Raw genomic sequence first — 7,425 nt, 5'->3', positions numbered from 1 at the left:
ACGGGGCCAGAGGACGTCTCCGCCTGGCTCCGGCCGGCGACCCACCAGCGCGTCCGCCTAGGTCCTGTGCCGGCGTCCTGATCCGGGGTCTAGCAAGGGGATTCCGCGTCCCTTGCCCAACACCACACCCGGCTAGTCCGGGGTGGATTTTCACACTCCTCCCTCAGCCCTGAGTTCTATCCGGTAGTCTGTGGGGAAGGCGAATCCCGGACGAGCCCCCAAATGTTAGGGACCGACCTTCCACAGCCCCACCGGACAGAGAAGCAGAGACATCGAGGATGCAATTACACAAGAGGAGGTTTATTTTCTGGCTAGCCAGGGTCCAAGCCCCAGAGCACCAACGCAGTGGCCACTCTCGCAGGCAAGGACCCCGACCTGAATTGCGGGGTGCCTTTTATCCCCCCCCAAAGGGCCCTAGCAAGGCACAAACTAATTATGCGCTGGCCATGAGCTGACCTTTGAAGTGATTAATTTTCTTTGAATTCTGCGCGATCCCTGTGCATCCCACCTCCCTTTTGCCTTTCTTTACAACCCAAGAGATAACCGGAGGTATGAGTATAAACAGATGTGTGCTGTTCGCTAATTGCCTCACCCTGCTTTACACGAAGGGGGGCGGAAAACTCTTTTCTTGTTGTGCCACTGAGACGCTGCCGAAGGGCCATCGAGGCGCCCCCACACTATCTACCCGCCTCAGCCTCCCAGAGTGCTAGGATTACAGGCTTGAGCCACAGTGCCCGTCCTCATTGTTGTTTCATATCAGAGGCTGAATTTCACCCACCAATTTTCTTTAATTAAATCTGAATTCCTTTATGTAAGTCATTCCCTGTCCAGTTTGCCGCAGTCTCTCATGTTTCCTATTGTCTTATGCCAACTTACCTGACTTGCTTGGACCCTGAAGACATGGGTGTGTGCAACGTCTGCTGTGGCTGCTCTTGCTCATTGTCCCATTGTTTTAACCAGCACCCACTGTGCCAGGCGCTGTGCTAGGCCCGCCGGGATGACTAAGAAGGTACATGGCCCTCAAGGAGCCTGTGGTCATGTGGGGAGGGAGGCCTGCATGCAGGTTTCGTCCCTACCTTGTCACGTGAGCTGTTGTGGGGGTGTCAGTGAGCGCTGGGGAACACTCAGGAACACAGACGGAGCAGCCAAGGAGCATGTCCCGGAGAGAGTGACATCTCTACCGAGTCTGAAAGACTGGACAGGAAGCAGATGGGAAGGGTGCAGCCCAGCAAATGGAAACGCACAAGCAAATGCACGGAGGTGGCCGAGTGTGGGCATGTCCGGGCAACAGCTGGTCATTCTGGCTGCGAAGGAGTGAATCTGGTTGGCTGAAGAAGTTCATCCAGATCATGAAGTACTCCTGGGCTCCTGGTAAAGGCTGCATCTTTTGTCTCGGGGGCTGCAAGGAGCCCTACAAGGATTTTAAGCAGGGATTGGCAAGAGTTTCCACCCCTACCCCACTCCACCTGCGTCCCATTTCCCGACACCTGCCAAGAACGTGGTGCCACCAAGCCAGTGTGTGCTCTGCAGGCTGGCGAGCCTTCACCAGCATTTGATAGGCTTGATGACAACAAGGCTGGAGCCAGAAAGAGAAGATTAAAAGCAGAAATTCAGGTCTGCTTTGGCCTCTGGGCATCCCTGATCTGGCCCTGTTGAGGAGAGATTCTGGGAAGCAGGAGGCTGCCAAGGTCAAGTAAACTTTCCAAGGCCTGGAAGGCACAGGAAAGTAGAAAGGTGAATGCCCTTACCAGCCTCCCTCTTCCAGGAGGGGGTGGGCAGGACGCCCGCTCAGCCCAGCCTCCTTCTTCTGGGGGCCACAGTCCCTGCTCCTCCCAGGCAGGGCTCCAGCAACTGCCTTGAGGGATGTCCCCCCAGCTCTAGGGTAGGCCTGACAGATGGGGGACATGGAAACAGCCTCAGAGACCCCAGGTCCTGTCCTTTCCCTCCAGCCAGGCATCAGGTGTGGCAGTAGAACCGGGAGATGTGGGATCTGGGTTTCAGTCCTGGTTTTGCCAGTTACTAACTGTTAAGACCTAGGTAAGTCACCTGGCTTCTGTCACCTCAGTTTCCCAACCTGCGAACTGGGGATGTCAATACTGACCTCTCAGAATCATTGTGCCAACTGCATGAGATCGGGTGTGCCAAGCATGGCTCAAACACGTTCCCTCCCAGGGCTGGGACACTGGCGTTTGGAGTTCACCAGGCAGAGGGAGGTTGGGGTGGACACTGGATGGACTACATAATCTCAACACGTATTTTGGCAGCAGAGACAGCAGTTTTGTTTTGTTTTGGAGACCTGTCACCTGGCTAGAGTGCCATGGCATCAGAATCTCTCATCAACAGCAACCTCAAACTCCTGGGCTCAAGCGATCTTCCTACCTCAGCTCCCAAGTAGCTGGGACTACAGGCATGTGCCACCATGTCCGGCTAATTTTTTCTATTTTTAGTAGAGACTGGGTCTCGCTCTTCCTTAGGCTGGTCTCGAACTCCTGACCTCAAGTGACCCTCCTTTCTTGGCCTCCCAGAGTGCTGAGATTACAGGCAGGAGCCACCATGCCCAGCTGAGACAGCATTTATAAAAGCATGCAGGGATGGCAGGACATAGCAGGACTGGAGAATGTTATGTTCCAACAGTTTGCTGTGCCTGGAGCGAGGGGTGGCCAAGAATGAGGAGATGGGTGATGAGACCAAAAAAAAAAAAAAAAAAAATCAGCTGGGGTCAGGATGCAAAGAGCGTGGAGCCAGGCTAAAAGGTCACCGCCACATGGTGTAGCAGTTAGGACTGTGAAATGTGATCCATGTGGACCTGAGCTCACATTCCCGTGCTGCCCCTGATTGGGTGGCCTTGGGCAGGTGGCTTAAGCTATCTTAGCTTGAATTCCCCCAACAGCAGACCCTGAGGCTTAGGTGCTGGAGCCATACTTGGGAGGTGATTTCAAGAAGCAGAAGGGCTGGCCGGGCGCTGTGGCTCACGCCTGTAATCCTAGCTCTTGGGAGGCCGAGGCGGGCGGATTGCTCAAGGTCAGGAGTTCAAAACCAGCCTGAGCAAGAGCGAGACCCCGTCTCTACTATAAATAGAAAGAAATTAATTGGCCAACTGATATATATATAAAAAAATTAGCCGGGTATGGTGGCGCATGCCTGTAGTCCCAGCTACCCGGGAGGCTGAGGCAGAAGGATCACTGGAGCCCAGGAGTTTGAGGTTGCTGTGAGCTAGGCTGACGCCACGGCACTCACTCTAGCCTGGGCAACAAAGCGAGACTCTGTCTCAAAAAAAAAAAAAAAAAAAAAAAAGAAGCAGAAGGGCAAAGAGTAAAACAAGGAAGAGAGAGAAAGTGATAAAGGAGCAACGGGGCTCTGTTCCGCTGGGGACCTTCCGAGAGACAATGTGAAATGTACCTTAAAATCATCCTATCGGTGGACAGCGAGGCTGGGTGTCTAGGTACCAACTCCCTCGATAACACACCTCCCTCCTTTCCTGGTTCATGGATACCTAAGAAAGCCCCCAAGCAAGGACGCTGAGAGAAGCAAGACCTGAGTGGTGTTGCCTCTTTGAGGGTCTGTTTTCTCATCTGAAAAATGGAAAGAATATGACATACTTCATAGGAGGATTAAATGAGGTAGAGTATGTGAGAGTGCCTAGTGACACAGCTGACACATGGCAGATAATCATAAATGGTAGGCATGGTTGGGGACAGCTCAGATGCCAGCTCCTCAGAAGCTCTCTCCCGTCACCCTCCATCAAAGCATCCTGTTTCCCGTGCAGCTGCGGTCCCCAACCCCTGGGCTGTGGACCAGGAACCAGGCTGCACAGCAGGAGGTGAGCAGCGGTGAGCAAGGGAAGAGCCAATGGAGCTTCATCTGTATGTACAGCGGCTCCCCATCGCTCCCATCACCGCCTGAGCTCTGCATCCCCCAGCTCCCCCGTCCCTGGAAAAACTGTCTTCCATGAAATCCGACCCTAGTGCCAAAAGGTTGGGAATCTCTGCCATAGAGCATTTAACACAGTAATTATCTTGATTGTATGTTTGTTTTTTTTTTTTATCTGTCTCTTCTCACTGGAATGAAAGCACCATGTGGGCAGAGAGTTCATCTCTCTCATTCATAGCTCCATATCCAACACTGAGCACAGTGCCTGGGACATACTAGGTTCTCAATAAACAGTTTTTGAATGGAAGCATTATTACAGTAACAATAATAGACAAGGACATTTCCTGGTTTTGACTTTTGTAAAATATATCTTGCTTTCTATTTATTATTTTTGTGTGTTTGTTTGTTTGTTTGTTTGTTTCGAGACAGAGTCTCACTTTCTTGCCTGGGCTAGAGTGCTGTGGCGTCAGCCTAGCTCACAGCAACCTCAAACTCCTTGGCTCAAGTGATCCTTCTGCCTCAGCCTCCCGGGTAGCTGGGACTACAGGCACACGCCACCGTGCCCTGGCTAATTTTTTCTAATTTTTGTTGTTTGGCTAATTTCTTTCTATTTATAGTAGAGACAGAGGTCTCGCTCTTGCTCAGGCTGGTTTCGAACTCCTGAGCTCAAAGCAATCCTCCCACCTCAGCCTCCCAGAGTGCTAGGATTACAGGCGTGAGCTACTGCGCCTGGCCTTTATTTATTATTTAAAAAATGTTTTTTGTAGAGACAGGGTCTCACTATGTTGCCCAGGCTGATCTGAACTCCTAGCCTCAAGCAATCTTCCCAACTTGACCTCCCAGAGTGCTGGGATTATAGGCACGAGCTACCACATCTGGCCTAGTATGGCTTGTTAACAAGATATTAAAGAGGAATATCTTGTTAACAAGATATTCATTTGGACTCCAGCTGGGTCCCAATGCTGGAAACCAGTAGGTGCAGCTATATTCAGAACCAGACCTAAGTCAGCTCCTCCATCACTAGCGCTTTGCCCCTGACTTCTAGGCTAGAATACAAACAAGGGCTAAGAGTACTCGAGCAGGTTTCAGCTAAGGGCAAGGGTATTTGCAGAGTGCTTGTTTGAAGAGAGTGATTTGAAAAGAATAAAACTATTGTATAATTCTTACCCTTTCCGCAGTCAGAGTTATCGAGAAGGTAATGAAATTAAAGCTTCAGAGCCTCTTCTGAGGCCCCAGCAATGCGCTCAGTCGTGTTTTACAGAGTTTGAAAGAGTAAGATATTTCAAAATTCTTTTTCTTAAAGAATATCTCCCCCAAATTATATAAGCTTCAAGCCCCCAAATCTGGATCTATTTCTGCCTCCTATCAAGTCCTAGCTGTTTAAGTAACCAGTTATCCATGTTTGGCTCATTTCATCCTTGCAACAACTCCATAATGTAAATATTATTGTCATCCCAATTTACTGATGAGGAAACTGAGCTTTGAGAATAGTCATTGCCCAAGTTCTTACAGTTAGGAAGTGGTGGAGCTGGGATTTAAACTCAGTAGACAGGCTGGGTGCTGTGCCTCACACCTGTAATCCCAGCACTCTGGGAAGCTGAGGCAGGAGGATTATTTGAGGCCAGGAGTTTGAGGCCAGCTTGGGCAAAATAGCAAGACCTTGTTTCCACAAAAAACAAAACAATTTAACCAGGCATGATGGTGCATGCCTGTAGTCCTAGCTACTTGGGAGGCTAAGGTGGGAGGATCACTTGAGCCTAGGAGTTAGGGGCTGCAGTGAGCTATTGTCACACCACTGTACCCCAGCCTGGGTGACAAAGTGACATCTTGTCTCAAAAAAAAATAATAATAAATAAATAAACTCAGTAACCTGTCTCCAAAGACTAGACCCTCAACTCCCTTAACTATAGTGCTGTGCAATGGTATATATTTGTTTTTCTTGTCCACTTTCCCCACTGACTGTGAAGTCCCAGAGGACACAAAGACAAGTTGTTTCTATATACTCAGCATGCAGCCCACGAGACACATCACCATATGTTGGTGTATAAGAAACAGCAAAGCAGCTCCTGACCTCCAAGAGCCGGCCTGACACTCACAGCTGGGCCGCGGCCTTCTCCTGTTGAACATAAACAATTTCACAGAACATCAACAGCAGACAAGGCCACTCTGTGACCGTGAAGGATCAAGACACAAAGACCACTCCATAATCATGTCTGAACACAGACCAAAAAAAAAAAAGACATTGTCCAAGTCACAAAAAAGACCCACCATCCCCCTCTCCTTGCTAATGTGAGAGGCTACTGCCTCTTACCTATGACAACGTGAGCCTTGGCCTAGTCTTTCCTCCTACATCAACTTTATTAAGACACCCAGTCATAGAATTACCCCGCTCTTGACAGCATCCAATCCAAAGCCAAGCCCTGCTTCCCTAATTATCTAACAAAAGCCCAAATTCTGTAAGTAGTTCTTTCTTATACCCTCTTCCTGACCTGCCCCCATGAATCCCTGCCACATGCGGCCTCCCGCACTACAATGAATGACAAATACAACCTGTTTAATCACAGGTGTGTTCCTGGTGGTCTTTGACTGGAATGGCATTGACACGACCATCATCCATTGATGGATCACTACGCGTAAAATATCACTGTCAAAAGTGACAACATGTTGCTCCCTAAAACTAGCTGATGACAAGAGCAGGAAAAATAGTGGTTGGTTCCTTATGGAAGATGGAGGGCAATTGATTATAAACTGAGAAGGCAACTTTTTTGGGGTATTAGAACTCTTCTACATTTTTAACTACGTGGTAGTTATAACCCATGTTTTTTTTTTTTAATTAAGCTATATAATTAAGATTAGTGCACATTACATACTTTATTGTATATCTATTACACCTTGATTAAAAAAGTGTCAACCATCAACTTCAGCAAGTAGTGGTGGGACAAGGAACCCAAAACTGGTCACCCGGTCACTGAAAATCACTGACATGAAAAAAGTCTTTTAAATGCATAAAAAAATAAAAAACAGAGCTGGTCACCCAAATATTAACTTAAAGTACTTTGACAAGAAGGAAAAGGCTGGAGTCAGCATGGCAGCTGATGAGAAGGGAACCTCGAGCTATTGGAGGATGAGATCTATGATGAGGAGGCTAGAAAATCTGACCACTTGCTAAAAATGTAAAGATATTTGAAAAAAAAAAAAGATATTTGGGTTGTTTATCCCAGAAGGGACTAGATCAGAAATGTAATTGAACTCAACTATTTTATTTTGCAATAAAATTGGGACCAAGGAAAATCTTCCTAACAGTGACAAAGGAGGCTGTGACATCCCCATCTCTGGGGAATTTTAAACCCAGCTGGCCAGCAAATGGCTCCGTGGCCTGGTCTGGGGGCAGGAGCCTGGAAGAAATAATCTGGAGCTGTTCCTCCCATGACCAGGAGCTCTGGTTTGGCGCGGGTGCTCTGGCCAGCTGCACAGCACCAATTAATTAGCCAAAAGGAGCTACTCTCTGATCTGCACTAAGATTTTTATGTTCTGTGGTCACTGCCACCAGCCACG

This window comes from Microcebus murinus, chromosome 2, assembly GCF_040939455.1.
Source record: "Microcebus murinus isolate Inina chromosome 2, M.murinus_Inina_mat1.0, whole genome shotgun sequence".
Lineage (NCBI taxonomy): Eukaryota > Metazoa > Chordata > Mammalia > Primates > Cheirogaleidae > Microcebus > Microcebus murinus.
Note: the sequence above shows the minus strand (reverse complement) of the source record.